This window comes from Canis lupus, chromosome 28 (assembly GCF_011100685.1).
Source record: "Canis lupus familiaris isolate Mischka breed German Shepherd chromosome 28, alternate assembly UU_Cfam_GSD_1.0, whole genome shotgun sequence".
In the NCBI taxonomy this organism is placed as follows: Eukaryota; Metazoa; Chordata; class Mammalia; order Carnivora; family Canidae; genus Canis; species Canis lupus.
In genome coordinates, this window is record NC_049249.1 from 2,175,614 (window position 1) to 2,200,306 (window position 24,693).

At 39.1% G+C, this 24,693-nt stretch overlaps 1 protein-coding gene across 4 annotated transcripts in view; it reads left to right on the top strand.

Annotated features, from left to right (window-relative positions):
* Window positions 1–24,693, top strand: part of MARCHF8 (membrane associated ring-CH-type finger 8) — a 159,202-nt gene that overhangs the window by 24,681 nt on the left and 109,828 nt on the right. The window lies entirely within an intron of this gene.

The window sequence follows — 24,693 nt, forward strand, 5'->3', positions numbered from 1 at the left end:
TCTTTTAGAACCTGTATTTTGAAATATGCTTCAAGTTAAAAGTATTTTTGTGAAAAAAATCAAATAGCCCCTAAACATAATGTGAGGTGCTATCTAGTGTTCCTTAGTGCAAGAAGGCAGTGATGTCCCTTACAGAGAAAATAGACTTGTTAGATAAACTTCCCTTTAGGCATGAGTTCTATGTTAATGAATCAGCAATATATATTTGCTAAATAAGGTGGTTTGAAACAGAAACACAAAACAAGGTTATGTATTGATTGGCTGACTGAAGTGTTGTTAGTAAAGGCTCACAAAATCGCAACCCTGAATTTTCCTTAGGGGCAGTGGTTCTGTATTTGCTAATTCAGTATTCATGGTGAGTTTAAGAGCATAAATATTTCAAATAATAATTGACTGGTTGGGTTTAAATCTTTTTTCTTTTCTTTTTCTGTTCTTTTTTCCTCCTTTATAGGGCAAATCGACTATTTTTTACTATTCCATTTAAGAACATTTGCATTTGCAATTACAACATGCATCCTTAACTTATCCTGGTCTATCCTAGTCTTAAGAGTTAGTATTATAGCACAACCTATAAAATATAAGAACCTTGTAAATATGTAATTCTATTGCTGCCCCATTCATTGTGCTATTATTGTAATGTATCTACATATACCTACATTATTAGCTCCAATATTCTACTTCTTGTATTAAGCAGCCAATGTCTTCTAAAGAAATTAAGAGGAGAAAATGAAAGGCAGTTTTTAATGTTTACCATTTCCGATGAATTCTTGTTTGTATACCCTAGTTTTTATAAGGTGTCATTTGCTGGGGCTTATTTCCTTAGTTTTTGCTTATCTGGATATTTTTGTCTTTTTTTTTTAATTTTATTTTTAAGTAATCTTTATACCCATCATAGGGCCTGAACTCACAATCCTGAGATGAAGAGTCACATACTCCACTGACTAGCCAGCCAGATGCCCTGTCTTTCATTTTTGAAGGATATTTTTGCTGCATATGGAATTATGGGCTGACAGTTTTTCCTTTTCAGCATTATAGATGTTATTTAATGATACAGTCAACTGTCATTTGTATTGCTGTTAGTATTATTATTGTTATTTATTTCTAGGTGCTTTTAAGATTTTCTCTTTATTTTTGGTTTGCAGTAGTTTATGATATGCCTTGGTATAATTTTGTTTGTACTTATCTTACTTAGTATCCACTGAGTTTCTTGGATTTACAGATCAGTGTTTTTCATCAAATTTGGGAAGTTTTTGGCTATCATGTCTTCATATATTTTTTTCTGCTGCAGGTTGACACGCTTCCTCATCTGTGTCTGCAATTATATGTATGTTATACTTTTTGATATTATCTCACAGATTTGTAAGAGTTTGTTCTTTTGTGTGTGTGTGTGTGTGTGTGTGTGTGTATGTATGTATGTGCAATTTTCCTCCCATTTTTAAGCTTGGATAATTTCCAGTTCACTGACTCTCTTCCAGTTCACTGACTCTTCTATCCTCTCCAATCTACTGTTAAGATCATCCAGTGAGTTTTTAAAATTTTAATTTTCTTCACTTCTAGGATTTCTCTCTGGCTTCATTTCTTAATTTTCATTCTCAGTTGAGATTTCTACTCATTTAGACCACATTTTCTTATTTTTCTTACTTGTAGTGGGTAACGTTGAGATGTCTATTTTTTTCTGATATTATTGTACCTGTCTTTGTTTTCTTTTAATACTTAACATTTTTAATCCTTTCACTTTCAACTTTTAGTTATTATTATTATGTCTTGTGTAAATAATATATAACATATAAAATATATAAGCTATTTATATTTTATAAAATCTTATCTGTTTAATTGACAATTTTAATTCATTTATGTATATCATGATTGTTGATATATTCATGATACCTGCTATTTTACTTTGCACTTTTTATTTGCACTTTTCTATACTTTTTTCTTATTTGTTCTCCTTTGGAAAAAAAATAAGATTTTTGCTCTTGTTTTTCTCTTACGGTGTTTTCCCTCTCTATTGTTTTAGGAGTTTTTTCTTGGTTTATTCTTGAGATAGTACTCTCTTCCCATACATATGCCTTAATTTAAACACTTTGGTTTTTCAGATTTTTTTCTCTCTTCTGTTTAAACCCACAATTAATTACAAACTATTACTACTTTTAGCATGGGAAATGTTTCTTTACATTTTCTTGCATGTTTACCATTATTGCTTTTGATATCTCAGATGTTTTCTCAGATAATTTTCTATTTTCTGCAGTATATTTGTTTAGAATTTTTTTTCTTTTAGATTTTTTTTGATGAAGATCTGCTGGTTATAAACTCTGTTATTATATATTTGGAAGTATCTTTATGTCATCTTTATTCTTGAAGGATAGTTTTGCTGAGAATACAGTGTTTGATGATATTACATTTTCTCTGTAGTTTGAAAATAATCTGCTATTTTTGGTTTTTGTTGTTGCTGGTAAGAATTCTTTAGTCAGATTTAATTATAGTAATTGGTTTTTTGTTTGGCTGTTTTAAAATATTTCATTTTATAGTTTCCTACAATGTTTCTAGGTGTTGAGTTCTTATTTATACTTGGTGTATATTATTTTTCTTGAATCTTGATCCAAGTCTTTTATGTTTTTGAAAATTCTCCCCTCTTATCATTTCAAATATTGTTTCTGGTGTTTGTTCTTTCTGCTGTCTTATTCATAGAGACATATTCATGTGTGGCAAAATTTGATTTTGACCTTATATATATTTTTTCAGAGTATGACTTATGCCAGGAAGGTAGGGAGCTGTGCTAAATGAGGAAACTAAGTGATTCAGAGCACACACTCTGAGACTAGGCTTGCTGCTGGCCATCTGGGCTACCCCTCACCAGATGAGGGACCCTCAGCATGCCAGTACAGTTCTCTGTGTCTTAGTTTACCCATGGTAAAGTGGACATAATAGTAGGATCTGACTCATAAGGTTGTGAGGATTGATTTATTTAGTATATATAAAGTATATGGAACTGGCCTATTATGCAGTAAGCTCTCTATCAGTATTTGTTCTGGTGTAGGCTTACTAGCAGTGGTGGCAGACCCAGGTTCCCTGACTCTAAATCTTGTACTTTTATAATTGTGTTTCTTCTGATGGCCTATTAAGTTTATGATCTGTCTACCAACTTTTAATTTACATATGATTAGAACAAGGCTAAAATTAATTGTTCCTTTCCTAAAATTTATGTTCTTCCTGAATAATTGAAATTGCCAGAAAATTATTACTTTTTAAACCACACTTTTCCTTTTTAAAGATACATTCACTTGGAATATTTGATTTAAAAAGGTAAGGGGTGGGGATCCCTGGGTGGCTCAGTGGTTGAGCGTATGCCTTTGGCCCAGGGCATGATCCTGGAGACCTGGGATTGAGTCCCGCGTCAGGCTTCCTGCATGGAGCCTGCTTCTCCCTCTGTCTGTCTTTCTGCCTCTCTCTATCTCAGAAATAAATAAAATCTTAAAAAAAAAAAAAAAAGGTAAGGGGTGCCTGGATGGCTCAGTCAAGCGTCTCCATTCAGATTAGGTCATGATCACAGGGTCCTGGGATCAAGCCCCGCAGCATTGGACTCTGCTCAGCGGGGAGCCTGCTTCTCCCTGTCCTTCTCTCTCTGCACCCCACCCCTGCCCTCTGCTTGTGTTCTCTCTCTCTTTCTCAAATAAATGAATAAAATCTTTAAAAAAGGGCAAGAATTGTCAAAGTATGAATGAGGCTTTCCCACAAATTCTATATTCTATTTTGCTGATTTTACTACATATTTTTTTCTCTTTAGGCCTTGAAATGTTTTGCTTTAAGTAGACATTATTTCTTCAAAATGTAAGTTTTATTTGTGGTACGATATAATTGTAAAAAAAAGAGAAAGCAGCATAGCAAAAGTGAAAGTTCCCTTGTGAGTCTACTCCCATTCTCTCTGGATACTTTCCAGTTACAGTGTTAATAGTTGGATGTCACAAGCACCTATTCACGCACCTATACTTCTGTGTTTGTGCATACACACATACCCACACATATAACCTGCTGGTGCTGGAGGCAGAACTGAGAGCTCTCACCCCTGTGCCCAACACTGGCAGTGCGGGCACTGTTACTAGTGCGAATGTTGTTAGTTGGCAGGGCTACCATTGTGGCTGGGGCACCAGGATGGTCATTATCACCCATGCTGCTATCATTTTCTGGCTAACAGATACTGTTTCCTGTGCTGCCAACTCCTTGAAATTTTATTGTTCTACAGAGCCTTTTTGAGATATATCTTTACCTCTCTTTACAGTTCCCTTGTTTTATGCAACATAGTATGAGTGATGCACACCATGTGGTCCTCCAAGCCATGTCTAGGTTCTAATGTTCCATGGCTTTATTTGGATTAAACCTGGGCTCTTGCTTTACAATGAATGGTTGTGCCTCCCTCCCCTCCCTGCAACCCACCCTTAGAGATTTCTTGGTCCTCTTGGTCCTTTTTGTAAACAGGCCTTTGGCATGTCTGGCCCTGCCAGTGACCTCAGTCATGTGCAAAATCTCTCTGTCTTTCCTAGAGTAGTCCTAGTGTAGGCTCAGCTGGGAGTTGTGCTTCAGAGGAATAAAATTGTATAGAAGTGATTTTTAAAAAAATATTTATTTATTTATTCATGAGAGAAACACACAGAGAGAGGCAGAGACATAGGCAGAGGGAGCAGAAGCAGGCTCCATGCAGGGAACCCGATGCAGGACTTGATCCCGGATCCCGGGATCACATCCTGAGCCGAAGGCAGACACTCCACCACTGAGCCACCTAGGCATCCCAAAAGTGATTTTTTTTTTTTTTTAAATTTTTTTTTTTTTATTTATTTATGATAGTCACAGAGAGAGGGAGAGAAAGAGAGACAGGCAGAGGGAGAAGCAGGCTGCATGCACCGGGAGCCCGATGTGGGATTCGATCCCAGGTCTCCAGGATCGCGCCCTGGGCCAAAGGCAGGCGCCAAACCGCTGCGCCACCCAGGGATCCCTGATTTTTTTTTTTTTAAAGATTTTATTTATTTGAGAAAGAGAAAGAACGTGAGTGTGCACAAGTGGAGAGAGGGGCAGAGGAGAGAGAGAAGCAGACCCCCCGCTGAGCAGGGAGCCTGATTTTGGGCTTAGTCCCAGGACCCCAAGATCATGACCTGAGCTGAAGGCAAACACTTAACCCACTGAGCCATTCAGGCACCCCAGAGTTCACCTTTGTAAGATAGAAATACCAAAGTTAATTAGAACTATAATAGAAAAGTATCAGTGATCCTTTTTTTTTTTTACATATTTGTTAGAAATTTACACTGTAGTAGATTATTATTGCTAAATTTATAGCTGCCAGGCAGCCCAGGTGGCTCAGCGGTTTAGCGCCGCCTTTGGTCCAGGGCATGATCCTGGAGACCTGGGATCGAATCCCACGTCGGGCTTCCAGCATGGAGCCTGCTTCTCCCTTTGCCTGTGTCTCTGCCCCCTCTCTCTCTGTCTCCGTCTCCATGAATAAACAAATAAATAAATCTTAAAAAAATAAATTTAGGTGAAGCGCCGGCCGCCTGCCCCCTCCCTCCCCTTCCTCCCTCCCTCCCTCCCTCCCGCCCCCCCTTTTTTAAAAAAAAAATTTAAATTTATAGCTGCCATTGTATTATGGTAGCTCTGAATAAGCACACACTTCTAAAAATGTTGAGTGAGTCTTGGGCACAGTGTTTTTCTAAGGTACCTGATCCAAGGCATCTGTTAGCTTGGTGCTGTGTACTTGTTAGCTATCTTGCTATCGATGCTGTGGGATAGCAGCGGGGGGGGGGGGGGGGGGGAATGGCAAGCCCCTATTGAGTGCACCTGTGAAAGGACTACTGCTTCTGCGGTGGTGCTGCCTCATTTGACTTCTCTTAGTGTTGGGCATGCTGCTTCTGACCCCTCATGCTCCTTTAGAGTAACTCTGAATCTACTTTCCAGCCCTGTCCTCTTCTCTGCCACAGGAGTTCTTAGGATCTTCTGTTAATAGTCATACTCCTGACCTCTCTCCCATTTCCTTTAAGTACTAGTGTGTTTTATTTTTTTCTTTTTAAAAAAATCTGCTATTGTGCTAGTGGTCATGAAGTTTATTTTTAGAAGAATTATACTTTAAAGGCTGTTGTAGGGATGCCTGGGTGGCTCAGCGGTTGAGTGTCTGCCTTTGGCTCAGGGTGTGATCCTGGAGTCCTGGGACCGAGTCCCACATTGGGCTCCCTGCATGGTCTCCCTCTGCCTGTGTCTCTGCCTCTCTCTGTGTGTCTCTCATGAATAAATGAATAAATATCTTTAAAAAAATAAAGGCTGTTGTAGTTAGAGGCATGTATACAATAAAATAGACAATGGATTGGAAGTGTTAAGGATTAGCACATTTTGTTTAATGGGTATGGAGTTTTAGTTTTGCAAGTTTGAAAAAGTTCTAGAGATCTTTTCAAAACATTGTGAATATATTTAACACTATTGAACTGTACACCTAAAAATGGTTAATTGATAAATTTTGTACATGTTTTTATCACAATAAAAGAAGGATGAGCGGTGCCTGGGTGGCTCAGTTGGTTGGGCATCTGCCTTCGACTCAAGTCATGATCCCAGCGTCCTGGGATCAAGCCCCACATCGGGCTCCCTGCTCAGTGGGGAGCCTGCTTCTCCCTCTGCCTCTGCTGCTCCCCTGCTTCTGTTCTCTCTCTCTCTCTCACTCACTCTCTCTGTCAAGTAAATAAATAAAATCTTAAAAAAAAAGAAGAATGAGTATCTTTTGTGGAATGTAAATTTAAAAAGTTAAATATAGGGTTTGGGATTTTAAAACTTTTTATTTTGTACTTAGTTCTTTTTTTTTGTACTTAGTTCTATTTATTCAACCTTTATCACAAATTGAATAGACAAATTAGAATTATTGGAAGGGAAGATGTATAACAAACAGAATTTATTCATTTAACATTTATTGGCCACCTCCAGTGTAGCAGGCCCGGTCCCTTTAGTTCATAATCTAGAGATATAAGAGGCATGTGCCCCCAGAGGACAGGTAGGTGACAGAATACAAGCATTGCCACTTAAACTGAACTACAGAAGAGAAAAATGGTGTATACTCTGAACATTTTATTATTAACTTAAAGTATATATTTGTGCAAGCATTCATAAAATTTTCAAAACTTAATTATGGAAAATTTCAGATATACACAAAAGAGGAATAATAGTACAATGCACTGCTGTGTGTTCGGATCCCAGCTGGCATCACCTTCCAGCCTCTTTTGTCTCCTTATATTCCACTCCCGGCATCTTTGAAGAAAATTCTAGTTAGAATATTTCATATAAATATTTCAGTACTTTTACTGAGAGGAAGGCCATTTTCTTAGAATTAACAACAATACCACAATTGCCCCAAAATTATTTTAAACTTTTTAGAAAAAAAAGATTTTATTTATTTGAGAGAGACAGACAGCATGTTAGCCAAGTAGGGGGAGGGAGAGGAATTAGCCGACTCCACACTGAGCAGGGAGTCTGGCTCTGGGTTCCATCAGGGACCCTGAGGTCATGACCTGAGCCTAAAGCAGATGCCTAACTCAGTGAGCTACCCAGATGCCCTATTTCTTCATACTGTTTTTTGCATTTGATTTATTTGAATCTAAACCTGGTTCATCTACATGTTACATTTAGTTGATACGTTTTCTTTAACATCTCTTAACATACAGGTTCCCCTTCTTATTTATTTACTTTGTTCTTGAAACATATTTGCTGAAGAAATCCTGTCATTTATATTAGCGTTTGCTGAATGCATCCCAGTGGTGTCATTTAACATGTTTCTTCCCCATCCCTTACTTCCTATAAACTGAATGTTAATTTTAGAGATTGTATTTGATTTAGGTTCATTTTTGTTGCAAGAATATTTCATAGAGGGTGGTTTCCAATAGCATTTCATGTCTGATTGTTTTTTCTTTGTGATGTTGATGGCCACTTTCAATTTGCATAATCAGGGTTTTGCAAGATGTTGCTATTCTAATTTCATTATTTCTTCTTCATTTATTAGCTGTAATACATCTATAGAGAAGTTTTTCTTAAGTTTTGGTTATTCAGAGGTAACAGTTCACGTAGGGGAAACAAGTTAAATGAATGTTTCTTTCCCTTTGCTTGTAACTCTTGGAGGGTTCTTTTTTTTTTTTTTTTTGGAGGGTTCTTAATATCTTCAAAGATGGTAAATGATTTTTTTTCTTCATTTTTAACAAATAGCATTATGAACACATGAATTTTAGCATATTTGATTCTTTTGTAAGTCTATCAGAGTTATTCTTATATTGTTTCGTCTTTGGCCAGTGTGAATACCTTCAGACTGGTTCCTGGATCCTTTTGACATGAACTCCTTTGATGTTTACATTTATAAATATTATTACTAACAATATGGTTACTAAAAATGGTTTAAGAATTAAAAATCAGCTGAGTGAAGTAAGTCAGTCGGAGAAGGACAAACATTATATGTTCTCATTCATTTGGGGAATATAAATAATAGTGAAAGGGAAAATAAGGGAAGGGAGAAGAAATGTGTGGGAAATATCAGAAAGGGAGACAGAACATAAAGACTGCTAACTCTGGGAAACGAACTAGGGGTGGTAGAAGGGGAGGAGGGCGGGGGGTGGGAGTGAATGGGTGACGGGCACTGGGTGTTATTCTGTATGTTAGTAAATTGAACACCAATAAAAAAAAAAAAAAAAAAAGAATTAAAAATCATTTTTCTCCAATTCTTTTTTCTATTCTTAGGATAGTATCCTCAAGGGATAAAGGGTGAAATTGTGTTTGAAGTTATTTCAAATAATTCCTTTTTATATGGTTACACCACTGATTGTATAAATATTTAGGTTTATTTCATTTTGCTTTTGAATTTTAGGAATTAGAAACTTTTGTCTCTTGGGAATTTTTTTTTTTTTTTTTTTTTTTGTTAATTGATATGGAAAACATATACATGGTCCCAGAGCCAAGTCTGTGGAACAAGACAGGATGAGGAAAGCCTAGCTCTGATCCTCATCCTCTCTGTTCTGGTCTTCTCTCCCTATTATTTCATTTAAAACATGTAAGCAAGTGGGCGTGCATGCAGTGCACTCACATGTACATAGTTATTTCTGCCTCTCAACGCCATCTTAGATGAATGGTAGCATGCTATATATCATTTCCTCTCCTTGCTTTTTACTCTTCTTGTTATTTCCTGGAAATCATGCAATGCAAGTATATAGAGACATTATTTATATCTTTTTTGCAGCTATATCATATTCCATTGTGTGAACATAATGTCGAATATTCACCCAGTCCTGTGTTAATGGACATTTTGTCTTTAGTCTTTTGCTGTTTCAAATAGTACTGTAGTGAATAATTGGTATATCTTTTTTTAATTCTTTTAAATAACTGGTATATCTATATAGTTTTTGAATCTTTGCCAACCTAAAGGGAAATTTAAGTAGAGTAACTGTGGGAAAGCATTCACATGCAAAGTTTCTGATATTAGTGGACAGTGCAGGAGGACAATCTCTTGACCTAGGGTAGGAGTTTTTTTTAGTATGCTTCCAGTGATTGGAGTTCTAGATCATTATTCTTGTATAAACTCCATCTATATGGTAACTTGTACTTTCTAGTTTCAGTTTCTTTAAAGTAGATTTGAGATTTTAGAATTTCTGAAGCAATCTGAGCACAGAATTTTAGTACTTAGAGTATTTTTTCCAAGTCTCTTGTAGTTGTCTTACCTATAACCCATTTGTCAGAAAATTTTAAGGGAAATAATGTACTTTTATGGGTAATTTCCAAAGTAGTCAACTCTTTTTATGGGAATCGTAGTTTCTTATTTTTGTAGCCACATTTTTGTTCATTTGTGATTAGTTTATATAGTATTAAATTATATAATTGTGATCATGAGGGACGCCTGAGTGACTCAGTCAGTTAGGTGTCAGCCTTTGGCTCAGGTCATGATCCTGGGGTCCTGGGATTGAGCCTTGCATCCAGCATCTTATTTGGTGGGGAGCCCTCTTCTACGTCTCTCTCTCCCAGTTCCCCTGTTTGTGTTTGCTTTCTCCTCTCTCTGTCAAATAAGTAAGTAAGTAAAATCTTAAAAAACAAAACAGAAAAACAATTGTGATCATGAATACAACTGACATAAATAGCTTTGGGTATGTTAGAAGAAAATTTTCCACAGGCAGTTTATTGATCTAGTTGGCTTTTATACAGTGGTTTATGAATTGGCAGCATCTAACTAGCAGATCAAAAGAGCTATACAAGGAGGTTTTTTATAGATCAAGGGGAGTAGGAACAAGGAGGTTATACTGGTCATTTGCTGACTGGTTAGAGCAGAGTTACTTTCCTTATGTGAAGCAAAGGGAAGTCTTGGAGCCAAGTCAAGTAACTTGTGCTGAGCAGACAGTTGCTGATGGTTAACCTAAACCTTCCTTTTCTGGGAGAAATGAACATAGAAATTTAGTTAAGCTTTGATTCGTTGACATAGCGATTCCATCTTGGGTCTAATCTGGTATTTTTAACAAGTATAAACTGTAGACTTTTGATATGTATATAACTGGTGGGAGCAGAAATGTGCACATTACTGAGATTTGCTTACTAAATGTGATAGTCTATATGTTCTGGGTATTAGCCAGTATATTTTAGGGAAGGACTGGCTAGCATCAGTCCCCTTCTAATATTTCACAGTTCCCTGTAGGATCCTGGCACTTAGAAGGTGCTCAGAAAATGTTGATGAGCCATTTCAGTGTTTGGGTCATACTAGCCTTCTTGTTCCTATTAAAATATATGTCTATTTGTTTGGTTAATTTAATTGATTCAGATATTTTATGTCTTCCCAAAGAGAAGGCATTTATAATGAGAGAAAAATCTCTGAGACTTGATAGTTGACTTTAAAAACAAATAACTATTTCCCAATTTACATTTATATTACTTCTATATAGAACACTATAGGGAATACTAAAGAAATATGTAATGATCCAGAGAGAATTCAGCCTTTTAAGTAGGCTAAGCTTTATATGCTTAGAAATAATCTAAAAGTATATAGTATATTATATTGGGGTTCTCCAAAGAAACAGAATCAATAGGAGACACACACACACAAACACACACATATATACACACACATATATACATACGACAGAGAGAGAGAGAGAGAGAGGCAGGCAGAAATAGAGACACTAAGAGATTGAGATTGAGATTTTTATTGATTTTGACCAGTTGGTTCATGTGCTGTGGAAGCTGACAGGCTGGGAATCCAGAGAAGAATTGATTCTGGAATTCGAGTCTGAAGGCAGTCTATTGGCAGAATTCTCTCTTCCTCCAGGGTAGGTTGGCCTTTTCTTAAATTAAGGCCTTCAAGTGATTAGATCAGACCTACCCATATTATGGAAAGTAATCTCCTTTACACAAATTCTGCTGACTTATATGTTCATCACATATGAAAATATACCTTCACAGAAACATCTAGAATAATGTTTGACCAAGTATCTGGGTACTATTGCACAGTCAAGTTGACATAAAATTAGCCATTGCATATATTGAAGGACCATTTTGTTCAAACTGTAAGGAGTATTGGGTAAGTGCTATGGGTGGTAATAAAGGGAAAGGGAAACTTGTTTTGCTGTTTATTTCTTGCAGAGGAGATAAGCTTTGAAACGTGTTCTGAAGGCCAGGGAGTTTACGCCCCAGTGTACACAGTATGGAGAGCATCTCAAGGGGGTAGATCAGAATGAACAAGGGTAGAGTTGACTGTGGCATATACAGGGTTCTTGAGAAGATTTGTCCTGGCTGGACAGACTTATCTTAGAAGGTGAGGGAGGTTAAGACTGAAGAGGTGAGGCAAGCCCCACTGTGGTCTCTCCAACTTCACTACAGGGAGTAGAGAAGGTGCTTGCTCCAGCCTGAGTTGACAGTAGGCTGGTGCAGGGCTGTCTGCACAACCAACGTTCTATGCTATATTATATGCTATGAAAAGAATTCCTTTTGCTGGAAGCACTTCAAATGAAATATAGTTGCTTTAGATTTTTTGTTATAAAGTATTATCAACTTAATAAAAGTGCTTCAAAAGATCTGTTTGTGAAGAAATGTGGCAACTCCTATGTGAATTGCTGCTAGAAGTAATTCTAGTCTCTAAGGCTTGAAATATTTTTGGATCCATTATTCTGAAATAGAAATAGAGCTCAATAACTTTTTTTCTCCCACACAAATTAAATACTTTATTTTTTAGAATGTAATAGGTTTAAAAACACTTTATGATATAGAAAAAAACCCTCTACCAATACAAATAATTATTATCACAGAGAAAAATAGCACAAATAGTGTGTGGTGGTTTGGTGCAAAATGGCCTGTAATGTCTCTACCTCTTTGCAATATGAATCTGCTTGTTTCTTCCATCAAGTGTTAAGAGTCTGTTTCTCCACCCTTGATGCTGGACTTTGACATGTGACTGATCTGGCCAGGGGGACATGAGCAGGCATGATGCAGCCAGAGGTACCATGTGCAGTAAGCCACTCCTCTTGAGTTCTCCCCCCTTGGAGTGCTGCTTGCTACTACATAGAGAAGCTCGGGAGGAAGTCCACATGGAAAGGGAGGCCCAGCCTTCCCCACTGAGCCCAGTCCTTAACTGTCCTGGATCCAGTGCAGCAGCATGGAAGTTGGGTAAGGGCAGCAGAAGAGCTGCCCTTGGAATGTGAATTGTGAAAAATGGAATTGTGAGACGTTGTGCCCAAGATTGCGAATCCGAGAAACCACCAAGGAGCCGACACCGATGCAAGTACATGAGGATTTATTTACAAGCCCGAGCTTGTATACTCCAAGTATACTCCATACAGCAGAGCAGGGACTTGGACCCCGAGACTAAGAAGCACAGCAGTGTTATAGGGGCCAGTGGCCAATGAGATTGTAACACACGTAGGAAGTTGCACAGTCATGTCGGTCCACACGCATGGGCTAATTGAATCACAATTTACCCTATAGCAACCATTTGAACTAGCCTATCATTCTGGTTAGAATTGGCGCGCAGGTTTGGCGGGCAAAAGACGGGTTTACATTTTAAGGGCGGTTAGAGGTTCCGCATTCCTATGCGGGCTGGTTTCCGGTAAGAGTGTGCTTAATAGTTAGACTAGGGTGAGGGAGTGCCTTAAGCAATAGGCAGGTCGTGTGGGGGGTTTTACATGAGATGGCGGGTGTAGCACAGAATGGAGTTAGTCCTGCTCTGCTTGTCCAGGGGTAGGGGATTTTTGTTAGATTTCCTGGGTCCCACAGAGAAAGAAGAAATCATTGCCCTTTAAGCAACTAAGTTTTGGGTAGTTTGTTACCCAGCAATAACGAATGGAAACATTGTATGATAAATGGGTGGAATCTATTTCTGTTTTCTAGTCCTGGCTCCACAGTCCAGTGAGGGAGGCAGAAATAGAAGCAGGTCACTCAGTGTGGTGAATTCCAAGGAAGGGCTCTGGGCTTCTGTGATCTTGATCTCTCCTCTGCCTCCGTTCCTCATCTCTAAGGATCAGATACTGTCTTCTGTAGGACAGACATTGAAGAGCATTTGGAGGAACTAGAGAAAGTAGACTATTTCTGGTCTTCACTGGAAGTGTTTCCTATTACTAAAGTCAGACTCATACTTCTGTTTCTTAGAAGTGAAATGCTGAAAGAGCCCCAATATATTTCTTTTCCTTTTGTTAATTGAGTGTTCTTAATATTCTGATATTTGTCCTGTGAGCAAGGGAATGCCTGTGAATATTCCTCCTTAAGTTTCCTCATGTTCAGAATCTTTTGGAAAATCTGTCTGTTGGTTCAGGCCCTTCACCCAGTAATCATCCTTGGTTCACCTTATTCACACACATAGTGGAGTGTTTCTGCTGAGGTCTCCCAGGATCATTGGATAAGATGGCATGCACTGTTTTGAGCTGAGTCCCATCTGCCCCACATTATTTTCTCACTTACTTGCTCTGTTGCTCTGCTCCTTGGGATCCTAAATTACATATACTGGCCTTTAAGTCTGCAGCATGTCTCCTTTCTCTTGCTTTTTTTTTTTTTTTTTTTAAGTTTATTTATTCAAGTAATTTCTTCATCCAACATGGGGCTCAGACTCATGACCCTGAGATCAAGAACTGCATGTTCCACTGACTGAGCCAACCAATTGCCTGCTCCTCCCACCATTTGCTTTTGGCTAAGAACTTAGTACCAGGTTCCATCAGTTTCCCTCTGGGGGCCCATTCTCCTCCCATGAGGCAGCATTGGTGGGCGTACCTGGAGTCTACTCTTATATAATCTACTGGAATAGTTTAAAGATATGGCTCTAGGGGATCCCTGGGTGGTGCAGCGGTTTAGCGCCTGCCTTTGGCCCAGGGCGCGATCCTGGAGACCTGGGATCGAATCCCACATCGGGCTCCCGGTGCATGGAGCCTGCTTCTCCCTTTGCCTGTGTCTGTGCCTCTCTCTCTCTCTCTCTCTCTCTCTCTCTGTGACTATCATAAAAAAAAAAAAAAAGATATGGCTCTAAGTTTTACATAGTTGCAATAGTTTAAGGATATGTTATAACATATGTAATACATATATAGTTATGATAGTTTAAAGATAGGGACTGCAGTTCTAAAACACAGTATTTTTCTGTGGTTTGTGATATAAATTTGCAAATGAACTGAAAATGATAGTTAGATATCTTATAAGCTAGACCCAACTATCTGAAGCATGTCTTACTGCTTTAAAATAACCACTTTTGGGCAGCCCCAGTGGCCCAGCGGTTTAGTGCCGCCTTCAGCACAGGGCGTGATCCTGGAGACCCAGGATTGAGTCCCATGTCAGGCTCCCTGCATGGAGCCTGATTCTCCCTCTGCCTGAGTCTCTGCCTCTCTCTCCCTCCCTCCCTCTCTCTCTCTCTCTCTCTCTCTCTCTCTCTCTCTGTGTCTCTCATGAATAAAAAAATAAAATCTTTAAAAAAAACCCACTTTTGAAATATCCAGATTATTGTCTTTCTTGAATTTTTAGCAAATATACCCATTACTTTGGCCAATAATAAAGTTCAGGAAAAAGCATGTTATTATTTAATACTTCAAATGTGAATTCCATGTTATCTTCTGTATCCATAACAAAGCCAGCAATACACTTTGTCTTTCCAATAGCAATGCCACAGTGAGATAAAAAAGAAAAAACATACATATAAGTCATCATAGGCTACCATATTTGGTGAAATATGGCTATGAAACCTTGGGCAAGTGGCTTAACCTTCTCTAAGCCATGTGTAAAATGGTGATAAAACAGCTTCTCCACCTCCTGGCACTGCTGTGAGAATTAAATGATGCTCTGAATTATTTTAGGAGGTTTAAAATTAAAAATTATTATTTTAGGAGATTAAAAATTAAACTATTGTCTTTAATTGTTTCTGAGTTGCTGAGTAAACTTTAGTCTGTGGTATATGTGTGTTTTATGATTTCTTCGCTTTTGGTAATTGCATATAAGTTTTCTGGTAGTTGCTGTTTTACTCTGTTGCATTTAAAATTTTTAATTCATTTTATATTTTAAAATAAACTCATTGTTTTTGAAGTTCAGTATATTGATAAGTCTAAATAACAAAGCTTTGTCTCAGACTGTTTTTTTAGTGAGTGGCATATAGAGATTTTGTGCAGTTACTCTATCATCTTCCCTAAAATCCTCAGAGTCAATGTGAATTGATTTTATTGAACTTTATTTTAGTGTTTATTCCAGTAAAGAGTAGGAGTAGGGTAATCTTTATATCTTAGGGTTTGTGCCTTGCTACCTGGTGGTCTCGTGACGGCTGGTCGGTGGCCCACATATGAACTGCTTGTGGGAGAGCTTTCTTTCCTGGCTGCATCAAGAGAATAAGGCTTTAAGGTTCTTGCTAGTGTGTGATAGCATGTTTTGTGTCCTTGTTTGTGTACATATGTCTTCGGTAACTTGGATTGCTATTTTGCATTGGATTTTTGACTCCAAGGTTGTAATTTTTCATCTGTAACTTATGAAATTTAAGTTTTCTTCTCTGTTAAAAGAGCTTTTGGGCAGCCCGGGTGGCTCAGTGGCCTAGCACCGCCTTCACCCCAGGGCCTGATCCTTGAGACCCGGGGGTCGAGTCCCATGTAGGGCTCCCTGCATGGAGCCTTCCCCTCCCTCTGCCTGTGTCTGTGCCTCTCCCTCCCTCTCTCTCTCTCTCTCTCTCTCATGAATAAACAAAATCTTAAAAAAGCTTTTATCATGTGCAAATAAATGCTTACTCCAAATAAAAAAAAAACGATTTTTTTTATCAGTAATTCCTAACAATTTGTAATTGTGGCCTTTTAAGGCCTCTAGTCCCTGAGATCAAGAGTTGCATGCTCTATCAACTAAGCCAGCCAGATGCCCCTAGAATTATTTTTAAAGACATTTGGATCACATTTCACTATATTTGAATTTCATTACAACTTTGAACTTAGTCTGATGTGTTAATGTGTTGCAGTTATTTAAAGATCAATTGTTTCTTCCCAATTGGTATTGTAAAAGAATGAAAAATAATGTGTTATTGTTACTGTTTTCTAAGTTTCTGCTATGGTACTTGATCAGCATTTGAGATAGTGAATAGTGTTGATTTTAGTTTCAGTTACCAATGAAATTCCCAGCTAATTCTGGCTCCTCTCTGAGAGAAATTGATCTACTCAACATTTATTAAATGCATTTTATGTGATAGTCATTTGGGTAGAAGGAAGACATATAAAAGTAAACAAAGTAAGATAGGTTATCTGTCTTTGGGGGAGATTACAGCCAGTAAGGGAGGAAGTCATTAATTAAAGAATACAGTAGCTGTAAAGTTTCAACTGTGATCATTGTTAATGAAATAAAAGTTCTTCATTGATGCTCTAAAGACCTGTACATGTGAGATTTCCTCTGGATGGTCAGATCATGAGGGGAAGGAAGAACATTGCAGGACAGCATATATAGAGTTCCTGTGGTAGGAAGGAGCTGGGAAGTCCTGAAGTAAGTAAGGCCACTGTTCCTGGACTGGAGAGGGAGAGGGCAGTACAAGATGATATTGGCTTGAAATAGTGGTGAAAGCACACCAGGCTATGTAGGCTGTGTTATACAAGGATCTTGAAGTATAATTTAGATTTTGTAAAATTCACTTATTTTCAGCGTACACTTCCATAAAGTTAATTAATTTGAAGTTATGCACCTATTTTGAGACCTTTCCATTGCTCCCAAAAGTTCTCTGGTGACCATTAGCAGTTAATGCCTATCCCTACCCCAACACTAGACAAGCACTGATATACTTTGTCCCCATGAATTTGTCTATTCAAGAAACTTCATAAAAATAGTCATGAAATTTGTAGTCTTTTGTGTCTAACTTTTTTTACTTTTTATGTTTTTGAGGTTCATCTGTGTTGTAGCATGTATCATTAGTTTGTTCATTTTAATTACTGAGTAGTATTCCATTATGTGGTTGTGCCACGTTTTATCAGTTTATGGAAATTTGGAATGTTTCTAGGTTTTGGCTCTTATGAATAATGCTGCTGTGGAATTCAAATATATGTGTCTCTATGTAGACTTAAATTTTCATTTTTCTTGGATTGATTCCCAGGAGTGGAAATTTCTGGGTCAAATGATAAATTTATGTTTAACTTTTTAAGAAACTGCCAAACTATTATCCAAGGTGTCTCTACCACTTTACATTTTCACTGGCAATAATACATGAGGGCTCCAGTTTCTCCACATCCTACAGCTGATAGTAACTGTCTTTTTTATTATAGCCATTCTAGTGGGGATATAATGTTATCTCATTGTGATTTTAATTTGCAGATAAGTTCATGAGCTTATTAGTTATTTGTATATATTCTTTTTAAAAAAGATTTTATTATTTATTCATGAGACACACACACACAGAGAGAGAGAGAGAGAGAGAGGCAGAGACAAGGCAGAGGGAGAAGCAGGCTCCATGCCCGATGTGGGACTTGATCCCAGGTCCCCGGGATCAGGCCCTGGACTGAAGGTGGCGCTAAACCGCTGAGCCACCCGGGCTGTCCTTGTATATATTCTTTGGTGAAATGTCTCTTAAAAGCTTTTGCCCATTTTTAAATTGGGTTGTTTGTCTTCTTGATTTGTAGGAGTTCTTTTTTTATGATTTTATTTATTCATGAGAGATAGAGAGAGAGGTAGAGACACAGGCAGAGGGAGAAACAGGCTCCATATGCCCTGGGCTGAAGGCAGGTGCTAAACTGCTTAGCCACCCAGGCGTCCGTCCCTGTAGGAGTTCTTTATATATTCTGGATACAAATCTTTTATCCGATATATAATTGCCAAATATTTTTTCACTCTTTAGTTTTCTTAATGATGTCTTTTAAAGCACAGAAGTCTAAAATTTGACCAAAACTAATTTGTCACTATTTTCTTTTTTGAGTAAAATGCAAAAAGGTAGTCATTGCAGCCATAGTGTTATGGGTTAGATAACCCAGGAAAAGGGAACACAGAATGAGAAGCAGAGAGGGTAAAATGGAGCTTTGGGGAATCCTAACATTTAATATTCTGTTAGTGGAAACAGATTTGCAAACATGAAGGAGAAGTAAGAGAAAAAATATGAGAATATTGTATCATGTAAATCAAAAGAAGAGAGTATTTGAAGACGAGGAAGGATAAATGTGTCAAGTCAGATAACATAAGGGCTAGAGAATGGGTCAACCACAAAGTCAAAGAACAAATCAAAAAGTTCATGGAAACAACTGAAAATGAAAACACAACAGTCAAAAACCTTTGGGATGCAGCAAAAACAGTTCTAAAAGAGAAGTTTATAGCAAAGACCTACATCAGGAAACAAGAAAAATCTCAAATGAATAGCCTATCCTTCCATCTAAAGAGCTAGAAAAAGAACAAACAAATCCCAAACCAGAAATACTGAAGATTAGAGAAGAAATAAACGAAATAGAAAGAAAAAGCAATAGAACAGATCAATGAAACCAGGAGCTGGTTCTTTGAAAAGATCAATAAAATTGATTAATCTCTACCCAGTCTCATCAAAAAAAAAAAAAAAAAAGACTGAAAATCACAAATGAAAGAGGGTAAATAACACCACAAAAATATAAGCAAATACAAGAGAATATTATGAAAAACTGTATGTCAACAAACTGGACAACCTGGAGGAAGGGCAAGATGGCAGAAGAGTAGGGTCCCCAAGTCACCTGTCCCCACCAAATTACCTAGATAACCATCAAATCATCCTGAAAACCTACGAATTTGGCCTGAGATTTAAAGAGAGACACCTGGAATGCTACAGTGAGAAGAGTTCGGCTTCTATCAAGGTAGGAAGACGGGGAAAAAGAAATAAAGACACAAAAGGCCTCCAAGGGGGAGGGGCCCCGCGAGGAGCCGGGCTGAGGCCGGGGCGAGTGTCCCCAGGACAGGAGAGCCCCGTCCCGGAGAAGCAGGAGCTGCACCAACCTTCCCGGGCGGAAAGGGGCTCGCAGGGAGGTGGAGCAAGACCCAGGAGGGCGGGGATGCCCTCGGGCTCCCGGGGACACTAACAGACACCTGCGCCCCGGGAGAGTGCGCCGAGCTCCCTAAGGGCTGCAGCGCGCACGGCGGGACCCGGAGCAGCTGGGGGGGCTCGGGGGCGGCTCCGCGGAGGGGGCTGCGGGGCGGGAGCGCGAATCCAACAGCGCAGGCCCCGGAGCACAGGGCGCCGGGACACAGCCCAGGATCCGGCCTCCCCCGGGACAGGCAGAGGCCGGGAGGGCCCAGGACAGCGAGGACGCTCCTGCCCCAGCTGAGCAGATCAGCGGCCCCGCCCTGGAGTCTCCAGGCCCTGCAGACCGAGAGCCCCGGAGTTACTGCGGGGGCTGACTCCAGGGCTCCAGAGCTGGCCCCGCCACTGCGGTTGTTCCTCCTGGGGCCTCACGGGGTAAACAACCCCCACTGAGCCTCACAGTGGCCTCACAGGATAAACAGCTTAAATATCTTTCGCTGAGCAACTGCCCCAATTGCTAATACCTGAAAATCAGCACAGCAGGCCCCTCCCCCAGAAGACCAGCTAGACGGACAGTGGAAGCACAAATTATTGACCAAGCAGTACTGGAAAGTTCCAGGGAAGTCAAGGGACTTACAGTATAGAGAATCAGAGGATACTCCCCCCTCCCCCCCTTTTTTTTGTTTGTTTTTGCTTTTTGATTTCTGTTTGCTTCCCCCCTTTTTTTCTTTTTCTTTTTTACCCTTTTTCTTCTCTTTTTTCTTTTTTTCTCTTTTTCTCTTTTTTCTTTTTCTTTCCTTCTTTCTCTTCTTTCTTTTTCTCCTTTTCCCAATACAACTTGTTTTTGGCCACTCTGCACTGAGCAAAATGACTAGAAGGAAAACCTCACCTCAAAAGAAAGAATCGGAAACAGTCCTCTCTCCCACAGAGTTACAAAATCTGGATTACAATTCAGTGTCAGAAAGCCAATTCAGAAGCACTATTATAAAGCTACTGGTGGCTCTAGAAAAAAGCATAAAGGACTCAAGAGACTTCATGACTGCAGAATTTAGATCCAATCAGGCAGAAATTAAAAATCAATTGAATGAGATGCAATCCAAACTAGATCCCTAAGGATGAGGGTTAACGAGGTGGAAGAATGAGTGAGTGACATAGAAGACAAGTTGATAGCAAAGAGGGAAACTGAGGAAAAAAGAGACAATTAAAAGATCATGAGAATATGGGATCCCTGGGTGGCTCAGTGAGTTTAGCGCCTGCCTTCAGCCTGGGGTGTGATCCTGGAGACGCAGGATCGACCCCACATCGGGCTCCCTGCATGGAGCCTGCCTCTCCCTCTGCCTGTGTCTCTGCCCCTCTCTCTCTCTCTCTCTAACTCATGAATAAATAAATAAAATTTTTTTTAAATTTTTATTTATTTCTGATAGTCACAGAGAGAGAGAGAGAGAGGTGCAGAGACACAGGCAGAGGGAGAAGCAGGCTCCATGCACCGGGAGCCCGATGTGGGATTCGATCCCGGGTCTCCAGGATCGCGCCCTGGGCCAAAGGCAGGCGCCAAACCGCTGCGCCACCCAGGGATCCCTAAATAAATAAAATCTTAAAAAAAAAATAAAAGATCATGAGGATAGATTAAGGGAAATAAGAGACAGCCTGAGGAAGAAAAACCTACGTTTAACTGGGGTTCCCGAGGGTGCCGAAAGGGCCAGAGGGCCAGAATATGTATTTGAACAAATCATAGCTGAGAACTCTCCTAATCTGGGAAGGGAAACAGGCATTCAGATCCAGGAAATAGAGAGATCCCCCCCCCTAAAATCAATAAAAATCGTTCAGCACCTCGACATTTAATAGTTATGCTTGCAAATTCCAAAGATAAAGAGGAGATCCTTAAAGCAGCAAGAGACAAGAAATCCCTGACTTTTATGGGGAGGAATATTAGGGTAACAGCAGACCTCTCCATAGAGACCTGGCAGGCCAGAAAGGGCTGACAGGATATATTCAAGATCCTAAATGAGAAAAACATGCAACGAAGAATACTTTATCCAGCAAGGCTCTCATTCAGAATGGAAAGAGAGATAAAGAGCTTCCAAGACAGGCAGGAACTGAAAGAATATGTGACCTCCAAACCAGCTCTGCAAGAAATTTTAAGGGGGACTCTCAAAATTCCCCTTTAAGAAGAAGTCCAATGGAACAATCCACAGAAACAGGGACTGAATAGGTATCATAATGACACTAAACTAATATCTTCCAATAGTAACTCTGAACGGGAATGGGCTTAATGACCCCATCAAAAGGCGCAGGGTGTCAGACTGGATAAAAAAAGCAGGACCCATCTATTTGCTGTCTACAAGAGACTCATTTTAGACAGAAGGACACCTACAGCCTGGAAATAAAAGGTTGGGGAACCATTTACCATTCAAATGGTCCTCAAAAGAAAGCAGAGGTAGACATCCTTATATCAGATAACCTAAAATTTACCCCGAAGACTGTAGTGAGAGATGAAGAGGGACACTATATCATACTTAAAGGACTTAACAATCCTCAATATATATGCCCCGAATGTGGGAGCTGCCAAATATATCAATCAATTAATAACCAAAGTTAAGACATACTTAGATAATAATACACTTATACTTGGTGACTTCAATCTAGCGCTTTCTACACTCTATAGGTCTTCTAAGCACAACATCTCCAAAGAAATGAGAGCTTTAAATGATACACTGGACCAGATGGATTTCACAGAATTCTACAGAACTTTACATCCAAAATCAACTGAATACACATTCTTCTCAAGTGCACATGGAACTTTCTCCAGAATAGACCACATACAGGGTCACAAATCAGGTCTGAACTGATACCAAAAGATTGGGATCGGCCCCTGCATATTCTCAGACCATAATGCCTTGAAATTAGAACTAAATCACAACAAGAAGTTTGGAAGGACTTCAAACACTTGGAGGTTAAGGACCATCCTCCTAAAAGATGAAAGGGTCAACCAGGAAATTAAGGAAGAATTAAAAAGATTCATGGAGGGATCCCTCGGTGGCGCAGCGGGTTGGCACCTGCCTTTGGCCCAGGGTGCGATCCTGGAGACTCTGGATCGAATCCCACATCAGGCTCCCGGTGCATGGAGCCTGCTTCTCCCTCTGCCTATGTCTCTGCCTCTCTCTCTCTCTCTCTCTGTGACTATCATAAATAAATAAAAAATTAAAAAAAAAGATTCATGGAAACTAATGAGAATGAAGATACAACCGTTCAAAATCTTTAGGATGCAGCAAAAGTAGTCCTAAGGGGGAAATACATCGCAGTAAAAGCATCCATCCAAAAACTGGAAAGAACTCAAATACAAAAGCTAACCTTACACCTAAAGGAGCTACAGAAAAAAAAAAAAAAAGCAAATAGATCCTACACCCAGCAGAAGAAGAGAGTTAATAAAAATTCGAGCAGAATTCAACGAAATCAAGACCAGAAGAACTGTGGAACAGATCAACAAAAGTTGATCTTTGAAAGTTGGTTCTTTGAAAGAATTAATAAGATAGATAAACCATTAGCCAGCCTTATTAAAAAGAAGAGAGAGAAGACTCAATAAAATCATGAATGAGAAAGGAGAGAGCACTACCAACACCAAGGAAATACAAACGATTTAAAAAACATATTATGAACAGTTATACGCCAATAAATTAGGCAATCTAGAAGAAATGGACGCATTTCTGGAAAGCCACAAACTACCAAAACTGGAACAGAAAGAAATAGAAAACCTGAACAGGCCAATAACCAGGGAGGAAATTGAAGCAGTCATCAAAAACCTCCCAAGACACAAAAGTCCAGGGCCAGATGGCTTCCCTGGGGAATTCTATCAAACGTTGAAAGAAGAAACCATACCTATTTTACTAAAGCTGTTTGGAAAGATAGAAAGAGATGGAGTACTTCCAAATTCGTTCTATGAGGCCAGCATCACTTTAATTCCAAAACCAGACAAAGACCCCACCAAAAAGGAGAATTACAGACCAATATCCCTGATGAACATGGATGCAAAAATTCTCAACAAGATACTAGCCAATAGGATGCAACAGTACATTAAGAAAATTATTCACCATGACCAAGTAGGATTTATCCCCAGGATGCAAGGCTGGTTCAACACTCATAAAACAATCAATGTGATTATCATATCAGCAAGAGAAAAACCAAGAACCATATGATCCTCTCATTAGATGCAGAGAAAGCATTTGACAAAATACAGCATCCATTCCTGATCAAAACTCTTCAGATTGTAGGGATAGAGGGAACATTCCTCGACATCTTAAGAGCCATCTATGAAAAGCCCACAGCAAATATCATTCTCAATGGGGAAACGCTGGGAGTCTTTCCCCTAAGATCAGGAACAAGACAGGGATGTCCACTCTCATCACTGCTATTCAACATAGTACTGGAAGTCCTAGCCTCAGCAATCAGACAACAAAAAGACATTAAAGGCATTCAAATTGGCAAAGAAGAAGTCAAACTCTTCCTCTTCGCCGATGACATGATACTCTACATAGAAAACCCGAAAGCCTCCACCCCAAGATTGCTAGAACTCATACAGCAATTTGGTAGCGTGGCAGGATACAAAATCAATGCCCAGAAGTCAGTGGCATTTCTATACACTAACAATGAGACTGAAGAAAGAGAAATTAAGGAGTCAACCCCATTGACAATTGCACCCAAAAGCATAAGATACCTAGGAATAAACCTAACCAAGGAGGTAAAGGATCTATACCCTAAAAACTATAGAACACTTCTGAAAGAAATTGAGGAAGACACAAAGAGATGGAAAAATATTCCATGCTCATGGATTGGCAGAATTAATATTGTGAAAATGTCAATGTTACCCAGGGCAATATACACGTTTAATGCAATCCCTATCAAAATACCATGGACTTTCTTCAGAGAGTTAGAACAAATTATTTTAAGATTTGTGTGGAATCAGAAAAGACCCCGAATAGCCAGGGGAATTTTATTTTATTTTATTTTTTTTATTTTTATTTTTTTATTGGTGTTCAATTTACTAACATACAGAATAACACCCAGTGCCCGTCACCCATTCACTCCCACCCCCCACCCTCCTCCCCTTCTACCACCCCTAGTTCGTTTCCCAGAGTTAGCAGTCTTTACGTTCTGTCTCCCTTTCTGATATTTCCCACACATTTCTTCCCCCTTCCCTTATATTCCCTTTCACTATTATTTATATTCCCCAAATGAATGAGAACATATAATGTTTGTCCTTCTCCGACTGA